The 11,415-nt window shown below is 44.6% G+C and overlaps 1 non-coding gene across 1 annotated transcript; it reads left to right on the forward strand.

The window, feature by feature from the left end:
• Nucleotides 1-10,694: 10,694 nt before the first annotated feature.
• Nucleotides 10,695-10,815, forward strand: LOC111762447 (small nucleolar RNA SNORA61). The gene has a single exon (XR_002795556.1). It is a non-coding gene; the product is annotated as a small nucleolar RNA SNORA61 (small nucleolar RNA).
• The last annotated feature ends 600 nt before the right edge of the window (nt 10,816-11,415 follow it).

Here is an 11,415-nt window from a genome sequence, read left to right on the forward strand (position 1 = left end):
TTAAAAATAAAATAATTTTTAAAAATTAAAAAGAGGGGAGAGGGAAGCGGCTGTGGCTCAATCAGCGGGGCTCCCGTCTGCCCTATGGGAGGCCTGGGTTCGCGTCCCGGGGCCTCCCTGTGAAGGCGGGCTGGCCCACACGCCATGGAGCACTGCCCGGCCCGCAAGCGCCACGGAGCGCCGACTCAGCAAGGTGACGCAACAAAAAGAAGGGAGACGAGCAAGAAGCACAGAAGAGCGCACAGCGAATGGTCACAGAGAGCAGACAGCTGGCAAGTCCCAAGAGGGGAGGAATAAAAAAAAAGGGGGTGGGAGGGAGAAAGACAATGAGAGAAGAGAGGGTCAGAGAAGGCAGGGAGGACAGGTCAGCACGGCCTGCGAATGCCAGGATCCCAGGGGTGACTTGGCCCTCCCACGACTCGGGCCTCCCCCCGAGGAGCCTCCTGGTGGCCCGAGGGAGCATTTGTTCCGCAAGGCCTCCTGGTTTGCCCCGCACGCGTCCCCGGAAGCACAGACCAAGAGGCCTGCTGGGCCCCCGGTGGGGGACGGGTTGAGAGACCCCAGGAAGCCTAGCTGTGAGGACGGGCTCCGGCGTCCCCTCCCCAGTGGTCAGCTGGCAGCCCGACTGCAGGGTCCCGCCTGTCCCCACGCACAGGAAAGGATGCTCAGGGCAGGTCCCAGGAGCGTGGGAGTCACACGTGACAAAATAGAGTCCTCTGCTGACACGCCTGCTTTCCAGTTGTAAGTCAGAGCCAGAGGAGGGAAAGCTCCCGGCGAACGTCTCCCTCCGGGGCCGCGCAGGTGGCCTTTCACACGTCCAGATAACGAGGCGCCACGCCCCGAGCCTCTGACGGAGCCTGGACACGCAATGTGTGGGAAGCGTTTCCCCAAAAGTCCTTCCGTGTGGCCCGTGCGGCAGGCGCCTGTATGGGACCCGCGGCCTCTGCCCCCTCCACCCAGCCGCTGCAGCGGGGCCCCCGGGAGCGCAGGCGATTCCCCCCGCCCTGCCCCCTGCCCGTTTCTCTTTCCCCACCCATTGGCGTTCGCCAGGTCCCAACAGGCACCTGCCTGAAACGCACCTGGCAGGAGACACGAGGCACAGTGTCGTTTTTTGTTGTTGTTTTAAAATTATTTATTGGAATGTATCACCCACACACAAACATACATAAACAATCAGTGTATAGTAACAGTTGTGAACTTACAAAACAAACATAGATAGCATCATACAGGACTCTCCTACCTCACCCCGCCACCAACACCTTGCTTGTTGTTAGACCTGTTTAACTAATGATTAAAGAGTATTGTCAGGGGAGCGGACTTGGCCCAGTGGTTAGGGCGTCCGCCTACCACATGGGAGGTCCGTGGTTCAAACCCCGGGCCTCCTTGACCCGTGTGGAGCTGGCCCACGTGCAGTGCTGATGCATGCAAGGAGTCCCCTGACACGCAGGGGTGTACCCACGTAGGGGAGCCCCACGTGCAAGAAGTGCGCCCCGTAAGGAGAGCTGCCAGTGCGAAAGAAAGTGCAGCCTGCCCAGGAATGGCACCGCACACATGGAGAGCTGACATAACGAGATGATGCAACAAAAAGAGACACAGATTCCTGGTGCTGCTGATAAGGATAGAAGTGGTCACAGAAGAACACACAGTGAATGAACACAGAGAGCAGACAACTGGGGGGCAGGGGAGGCGGGGTAAGGGGAGAGAAATAAATAAAAAATAAATCTTTAAAAAAAAAAAGATTCCAGCATTATCTTCACACCATTTTTCTAGATTGTCATTTTGGGAGAATCCGTCTACCTACATGACTTCAACCTCTGTCTCCCAAAATGATATACTTAGCCTTGAACTTTGCTCAACTATCAACTCCAGTTTGTACTAACTTATCTCCACTTGCATCCTCAGCAAGCCCTGCAAATTCAATAAGGCCAAAAGGGCACTCACCCTCCTTCCCTCCAAAAGTGCCTTCTGCCTCCACCATCTTGCTCAATGTCCTCACCTTTCCATCACTTATCCTCTAAAGGGTGAAATCACCTTTTCTTTGGCTTTCATTTTCTTTAATTTCAAACTTTTTGTTGCAGTAACATAGATTCAACTCAAAATTTCCCATCGTAACCACTTTAAAACATACAATTCAGTGTGTGTTAATTACATTCACAATATTGTACTACCATCCCCAACATCCGTTACCCAAAATTTTTCGTCCCTTCAGAAACTCTACCCATTAAACAATATCTTTCCATTCCTCACCCCCACCCATACCCCAGACAACCTGTAGTCCACTCTCGACCTCTATGCATTTGCTTATTCTACGTATTTCATATAAGTAGTATTTGTCTTTTTGTGACCGGCTTATTTCACACAACATGATGTCCTCAAGGTTCATCCATGTTGTACCATGGATCAGAAATGCATTCCTTCTTATAATAATGGAATAATATACCACTGTATACACCATATTTCATCTATCTATTCATTTGTTGGTGGACACTTGGGTTGATTCCACCTTTTGGCAACCTTGAATAATGCTGCTATGGACATTGGTGAACAAATGCCAGTTGTAATCACTTTGGAGTCCATTCTCTCTTCCTTTTCCATGATGAAGTGGCCTCAGGAAAGTGTTTCCTCATGGGCCATGTTCTTTTATTTCTATCTTGTGGGGTGCTGCTAGTCAAGCTCTGGGGGTGTCCTTACATCTGTGCTCCATCAGCACCTCCATCATTTCACCATTACCTTTATCCGGGGATCTGAGGACTTCTGCATGCTGGAAGCCTCATACTTCTCTACTGCCTCTAACACACCCCAATCTCCACCAAGCCAGCAGGATCCTAAGACTCTATAACACACCCTATGCTTTCTCCAAAACAACACTCTGCCTGCATTATTCCCAATTCCTGTAATAGCTTCCTTATTGACACCTGCCTATTGACAAGCTGTTCATCTTTCAGTGTCTCCTTCTCCATGAAGTGTTCTTTGGCATCCCAAGAACTGGATGACAAGAATTGTTTCATTCTGACCTGTGATTTGTGTATGTTTTCTTGCCTTTCCCCACAACCAGCCTTGTGGACAAGGGATGTGTTGGCTCCACCATGACTGACACCAGCCTGCATTATTCAACACAGTCCCAACATTATCCTCATTTTACAGTTGAGGAAGTTCAGGAGAGATGTCAGGGGCAGTCAGACCTAATCCCAAGTCACTGGATTGTCTAATCTTCCAAACTCTCATGGAGAGAATGAAATGTATGTTCAGAATGACAACCCCAGGGGCTTTTCAGAAATCTCAGTCACCAAGGAATATTGCTGCCTAGTTCAGAAGAAGCCAGAATTTGCAATATTAGAAAGAGCATAGGATTTGGAAACCAGCTGTGAAACTTTAAGAAAATCTTGAGAATTTCCCTACTACCACCACCATGGATTGACCGTGTGATAGATTTATTTTGGTTTTGGTTTCTGTAGTTACTAATAATAACTTCCACCTTGTAGAATTTGAAATTTGATAATGCCTGTAAAGTAGAATTCAATACACAATAAGTGCTAGTTTTAGTCTGCTAAGGCTACCAAAGGAAAAATACCAGAATGTCCAAATTAACACACCATCAGAGATGGTATCTCACCAAAGATCTGCTAGCAGATCCTGGAGTCCTGCCACAAGGCAAGACAAGATGGCAGCAATCTCTGCTGTTCCTGAAGTCCCCTCCTACATGGCAGAGTCCAAATGGCAGCTGTCTTTCTCTATGTACTTCTGCTTCAGGTCTCAATTTATAGAAGATTCCAGCAAGGGAATGGAGACTCACCTGGGTCATGCCCCACTGATGTAATCCAATCAAGAGTCCTAAAGAGATCTAGTCAAATGACCTAATCAAAAGATCCCTTAATGCAATCAAAGGGCCCCTTAACAGATTCTAACCCAAAGGTCCCACACACAATAGGCTTCAAAGCACAGGAATGGGTTAGCTTAGAAAATAATCTTCTGGAGGCCATAAAAGACTCAAATCAAGACAGTGCTAATGAGACGCTAGCTTTACTGGAATTCCTGTGCACTTACAACAGAATCTTGCATAAGCAAAAGGTAGTGTATCCACACAATTGAGCATTATTTGGCCATGAAAAGGAATGATGCTCTGATACATGCAACAACACGGAGGGGCCTTGAAAACATTATATTAAGTGAAAGATGCCCTTCACAAAAGGCCACAGATGATTCTGTTTATGTAAAATGTCCAGGATAGGCAAACCCATAGAGACAGAAAGTACATTGGAGGCTGCTGGGGGCTGGGGAAAGGAGTTAATGAGGAGAGACTGCTAATGGGCAGAGGGTTTCTCTTGAGGGTGATGATACGTTCTGGAATTACATGGTGGTGATGATTGACACCCTTGTGGATTTACTAAAATCCACTGAGTTGCACACATAAAATGGTGAATTTTATCGTGTGAATTATAGCTCAATTAAAAACAGATACACAATAAAATAAAGTCCCATCCCTTATGGAAATGTATGAGACCTTCTAAGGTTCTTGCCATTGTTTCCTGCAGTCTGGCCATCGTCCTACCTTCAAAAGTCTCTGGTTTCTCCCCATAATGTCCTTTTCCCTAAAACCCTCTCACCCTCTCTCCCTGCCCATTCATCTGGCTGCCTCCTCCTTATCCTGCAGTTCTCAACTTAGAAGATACTTCCCAAGAAACCTTTTCCTACCCTCCACCTTGGGTCGTGTTGGCCCATTTGTACATTGTACTTTTTCAAGTACAGAAATGCTCACCCTAAATACTAGCTGCCTGTTTACTTCTCTGCTTCCCCAGTCAGATGAAACCCTTCAGAGGCTGGAACTATATCTATAGTTTTCACATGGGGTCTTTCACCTGCCCCACAAGTAACAGATGCTCCATAGACACCTGCTTAATGTTGTCCAGGCCCTTGATTTCCTCTTCCAAATAAGACATGGTTGTTATGTTCATTTTATAAGTGAGCGCATTCAAGCTCAAAGAAATGAAAAGAGTGACAAGCATGTTTGAAGTCCCACAATAAATGAAGGAGCCATAACTGAAGCCAGGTACCTCTGGCATAAAGCCCATCTTTCTCTGTTTGGCTGGGGTGTCCCTTGTAGAGCTTCCTGCCATTGGAAGCCTGCAGATTACAAAGCTGATCAAGCCAGGATGACAAAACCAGCAGGGCGACTGGTGGATTGAAAGCCTGCCAGCACACACCACAACACTTCCCTTCCTGGGGCTGCCACCACAAAGCACCACAAAGTGGATGGCCTAAAACAACAGAAGTTTACTATCTCCCAGTTCTGGGGGCCAGAAGTCCAAGATCCAGGTATCGGCAGGGCTGTGCTCCCTCTGGACCTCAGAAGGCAGGCTCCTCCCTGCCTCTCCCAGCTTCCCATGGTCCTGGCCATTCTTGGCATGCCTTGGCTTGTAGATGCGTCACTCCAGGCTCTGCCTCCATCATCCTGCAGCCTCCTCCCCTTCTTGTAGGCACCATGAGCACAGTGAACAATGGCTCACCTTACTCCAGTATGACCTCAATTAACTTACTTAATTATCTCTGAAATGACCCTATTTCCAAATAGTATCACCTTCATGGGATCAGGCATCATGACTTAAACATATCTTTTGGGAGACAAAATTTAACCAATAATGAGGAGTTTTATATCTGGAGACGTCTGTGGACTCAAAGTCTTAGAGGAACAAATCTCCACTACTTAGAGTTTCAGCTCGTGGACAGCTTGTCCATTCAATGAGTCTAGCTATGCATGTTGGTCTTGTCGAAAGCAGGGAAGGAGGCATTGCAGACAGAGAGAACAGTATGTGGAAGTCTTTGTGGTTGTGACATAGGCCTGGCCTCAAACCATCATAAGTGACAGGTTGAGCCATAAGGAACTCCTGCTTTTGAACTAAAGAAATGGCAGTTTCATATGGTTCAACCTGAAACCAAGACAATGCTCGGCATGTGGTATCCTCAGCTGGACCAAGAGGACACCCTGCTCACACCATATTTAACAGGAGGTAGATCCACAATCACCCCACACACTTGACCAGGGCATGAACTCACCCAAGACTTTCAACATGGTGGAGAGAAACCAGACATCTTTCTCAACATTTTCAGCACATCCTTTGAGGTCAGAGTAGAACCACAGGGGAAGAGAAGTAGAATTAATCAGGGGCAGGGATGGGGAGGGACGGAAGAGTGGGAAGTGGGGGCAGGTACTGAGCGGAAGAGTGGCAAAGCCCCCACCCTAAAGGATGGAGTTCAGAGAATCCAGAGAGTAGCCAGAAACAGAAGAAAGGTGGGTGCCCCTGACTTGCCTTGCAGACCTGGGGCTGATTCTTCTGTTGAGCAGCAGGTCCCAGGGGGCGAGGGGCATGGGATGAGAGGTGAGAAGACATCTGGAATTCAGGAGCTTGGGTCCATGTCAGACAGGAGCTGTGGGAGGGGGGCTGTTGGGGGATTGTAGAGCCTGGGAGAAAGAGACTGCTCCAAACACATGAGGCTTGTGTGGTGTTGTCTTGTGGCTCTTGCTGTGGTTAGCAGGTGCCTCTACAGAATTCTCTTGTATTCTCTGGGATGTCCCCTTCTACCAGCTGTTCTTCTGTCTCTGGGATTTTATTTTCAAATTCAGAAAAAGACCAAACACATGCAGACACCTGGGAGAGGTAAAACAAGGCACAGAATCATGCAAATAGGTACAGGATGGGATTGTGTTGTGAGGTCTCAAACCCCAGTTGGGGGTGGCTGTTTAGTCAAAGATGTTAGTAGCTGGGAAAGGCTCTGAGAATCTCAATGCAGAACAGCAGCCAGGAAGCAGTTCCTCACTGGGCAGCTAAGTGGCAGTAGACTGACCTCTGAAACAGGAGCAAAACCAAACCCAGATATGTAAGGGTCCCTAATGCAGTACTTGCACCCTCAAACTGGGCTTCCGGTTAGGAATAAAGTTAGTGAAGGAGCGTATGGGTATGGGCCTAGATGGAAGACCCCGTTCCCTTCACTCATCTTCCCCATGGCTCAACGTCTGAACAGATGAGCACACCTGCCATCTTGAATTCTTACTTCCTTGTGGCTGCCACAATGCCATTCCCTGTTTTCCTGCTAAGAGGGTTCCCTCATCACTTGTTTTCTTATGCATTGCCTCAACATGCTCAGTCTTGGGGTTTGATGCTATCTGTTGTCACCCAAGTGAGTGTATCAGAATACCTAGTGGAGGGCCAGTGACCTATTGTCTGAGGATGGCTCCCTGACTCCCACTCTTCCCCCCACAAAGCCCCACTCCTAGACACAGCTTTGATCTCTGTACTCAGTCCCTCTCACCCAAGGGAGGGCACCCACAATTCTAGTCCTCACCCAAGGAGGAAATGGGTTCTCCAAACATTCTTTCCAGAAGAATAACTCTTAACTCCGGCCTAGTCTAGAAGGATCCTTTGAAGTCATAGACATCTATCTTGGGACTGGATTCAAAAGCTGGAGAGAAGAACCCTGAGTGTGAAGGTTGGGAGATGTCAGTGATGGTTTACTTGGTTTCATAGGTCATGATCTTCATGCAGTGAATCTCCCCATGCAAGAATCAGCTCCTCCTGAAGTCCGTAAAGAAAACCTGATAAATCTGACTCCAATACTGACACCTTGCAGAGCTGAATATACATCACAATCACATGAGCCCATTCTTCCACATCATTGGGATTTGTAATGCACTGAGTTGGTCACCAATAGAAAATACAAGAACCCAACAAAAAAGTTTTTTTGAAAGTTCCATCAAGTGGTATCTCCACTGCAGGCCACAGGTCTCATCTACTAATTCCCCACAAATACAGGAGCTTTCATTTTTTTTTTTCTGATCAGGTTCTTTGTCAAAACAACAGTTGTTGCATCATTAAATCATGCATTTGCTAAGCCACTAATGACTGAAACATTTTCACAAGTTCTCAGATCTCTGTGTAAGGGCTTGGGTTTCTGAGGGAGACCTCAGAAAGAGATAAAGGTATCAGTGAAGTGCATGCCTAGAAGGATCCCTATTTAAGACCCACTGGCTAATTTCATTTCCGTTTAATTAAATTAATGCTACTTCTAAGAGGCCAAATATGCACTTAGCCTTAGGCCAAAAACTCCCTTTTACCCCACCGCCAGGAGAGTCTACTCTCCCATTGAATCTATCTACTCCTGTTCCATCTCCAGGACCTTCAGCTGGTTGATATTTGCATTATTCTAGGTTTTCTATTGTTTTCTGAGTGGGTGGGAGGAAGCCCAGTAAGGTTTTCGCTCATCATACTTGGAAATGCAGGGAGATTTTTAATATATCTTGAGAGAACAAGTAGATAAAAAATAAGTAAGTATATAGATGAAGAAAACACGTGAAAAATGTGTTCAGAAAAAAGTTAGAAAGGGTTCAAATGGCATAATAAAAAAATAAAGGGGAGCAGGTGCAGCTGCCCTTTTATTTTATGCCTACTTCCCATATGCAAGGTCCCAAAATCAATCCCTGGTATCCTAAAAATAAAAGTCAAATAAATATGGAAGTAGGCAGTAATGGAAGAAATGAAGATGAAAAGGGTATAAGACTTACAAAGACAAAATAGCAAAATGGCAGCAGAAATTCCGGTATTATCAGTAGTTACTTTAAATGTAAATGGATTCAACTCTCTGGTCAAAAGGCAGAGATTGGCAAAATGGATAAAATAAGTATGGCCCATCTCTATGCTGTTTACAAGACACACTCCATAAATTCAAAGGCATAAGAAGGTTGAAAGGAAGAGGGTGGAAAAAACATGCCATGCAAGTAGAAACAAAGGAGAGCTGGATTAGCTATAGTTATATTGGATGAAATGACTTAAAATCAAAAACTGTTCTGAGGGAAAAGAAGATCATTATATACTGATAAAGGGTCCAACTCAACAAAAGACATAGCAATTATAAGTGTATATATGCAGATCAGCAGAGCCCCAAAATATATGAAGCAAATATTGACAGATTTGAAGAGAGAAATAGGCAGTTCTACATTAATAGAGAGCTCAATACACAAGAAGCAGATCAATAAGGAAACGGAAGACTTGAACAATATTTTAAACCAACTAGACCTAATAGACATACGTAGAACACTTCACCCAATAGCAGTAGAATATACCTTCTTCTCTACTGCACATGGATCATTCTCCAGGATAGATCATATAATGAAGGTCACAAAACAGGTCTCAAATTTAAAAATATTGAAATCGTATAATGCATCTTCTTTGACCACAATGGAATGAGCTAGAAATCAATAACAGAGGGAGAAATGTGAAAATTAAACAATGTACTATTACGCAACCAACTGGTTAAAGAAGAAATCAAAAGGGAACTTAGGAAATATCTTGAGCAAATGAAAATTAAAACACAACATGACAAAATTATGGGAAGCAGCAAAGGCAATGTTGTAAGGGAAATTTATAGTTCTAAATATCTACATTTAACAAAAGAAGAAAGATCACAAATCGAGATCTAACCTCAAAACTGGATAATCTAGAAAAAGAGAGAGCAAAATAAACCCAGAGTATGCAGAAGGACAGAAATAACAAAGATTAGATTGGAGATAAATGAAATAGATAATTTTAAAACAATAGAGAGAATCAATAAAAACAAAGTTTGGTTCTTTGAAAAGAGCAATAAAATCAACAATTTTTAAGCGAGGCTGACAAGGAAAAAGGAGAGAAGACACAAATAACCAAAATTAGAAATAAAAAGGACAACATCACTAAGGACCCCAAAGAAATAAAGAGTACTAGAAGAGTATATCATAAATAATAAATTAGAAAACCTAGATGAAATGAAAAAATCAGTAATCAAAAACCTCCCAACATGGGAAGCAGACTTGACCCAGTGGTTAGGGCATCCGTCTACCACATGGGAGGTCCGCAGTTCAAACCCAGGGCCTCCTTGACCCGTGTGGAGCTGGCCCATGCGCTGTGCTGATGCACGCAAGGAGTGCCCTGCCACGAAGGGGTGTGCCCCGCGTCGGGGAGCCCCACGTGCAAGGAGTGCGCCCCGTAAGGAGAGCCGCCCGGCACAAAAGAAAGTGCAGCCTGCCGAGAAGTGGCGCTGCACCCACGGAGAGCTGACACAACAAGATAATGCAACGAAAAGGAACACAGATTCCCGTGCCACTGACAACAACAGAAGCAGACAAAGAAGAAGATGCAGCAAATAGACACAGAGAACAGACAACCAGGGTGGGAGGGGAAGGGGAGATAAATAAATAAATAAATAAACCTTAAAAAAACAAAAACCTCCCAACAAAAGAGTCCAGTAGCAGATGGAATGCCAGACATTCCAAGAAGAATTAACTCCAAACCTGCTCAAACTCATCCATAATATTAAGAGGAGGGAACACTCCTTAACTCATTGTATGACACCAAAGTAACCCTCATACCAAAATCAGGTAAAAATACAAGAAAAGAAAATTACAGATGAATATGCCTAATGCATATAGATGCCATAATCCTCCACAAAACACTAGCAAACTGAATCCAACAGCACATCGAAAGAATTTTTCACCTCAATCAAGTGGGATTTACCCCATATATGCAAGGCTGGCTCAGCATAAGAATACCAATTGATATAATAGAATGAATGAAAAAGAAACCACATGGTAATTTCAAATGATGCAGAAAAGACATTTCACAAAATTCAACACCCATTCTTCATAAAAAACACTTATAAAACTAGGTATAATCTTCTGGTTTCCTTTCCCATCTTATCTGAACCCTGGTCTGGGTGGTCATAAAAGGAGGAAAAGTAACTTTAAACTGACCTCACAGGGCTTTGTAGCATGTTGGTTAGTTTCAATCAGGTCCAAACAAGGTTGAATTCTCTTTAAATCCCCACTCCACTGTAAAATGGGCATAATCTTTGGCTTTTTGAAAGAATTAGTAGATGAGTAGGTGTGAAGTTCTGGGCAGCTGGTAGAGCAATTACTGGACTATTTGGAAAAGATCTATTTACATGGCTTCTTGCCTCTTGATTAAAGGTGTCTTCCTTTTTTAGAAGAAAAAAACAACTAGGAATAGAAGGAAACTTCCTCAACATGACAAAGGCCATATATGAAAAACTCACAGGTAGCATTGCACTCAATGGTGAAAAACTGAAAGCATTCCCTCTAAGATCAGGAACAAGACAAGGATGCCCACTGTCACCACTGTTATTCAACATTGTTCTGGAAGTTCTAGCTAGAACAATTAGGCAAGAAAAACAAAAGGCAACTAGATTGGAAAGGAAGATGTAAAACTTTTCCTCTTTGCAGATGACATGAGCTTATGTACAGAAAATCCTGAAAAATCTATAATAAAGCCACTAGCCCTAATAAACAAAATCAGCAAAGTGGTGGAGTGCAAGATCAACACCAAAAATCAGTAGTATTTGTTTATACTAGTAATGAACAATCTGAATAAGAAA

Source organism: Dasypus novemcinctus, chromosome 10, assembly GCF_030445035.2.
Source record: "Dasypus novemcinctus isolate mDasNov1 chromosome 10, mDasNov1.1.hap2, whole genome shotgun sequence".
Lineage (NCBI taxonomy): Eukaryota > Metazoa > Chordata > Mammalia > Cingulata > Dasypodidae > Dasypus > Dasypus novemcinctus.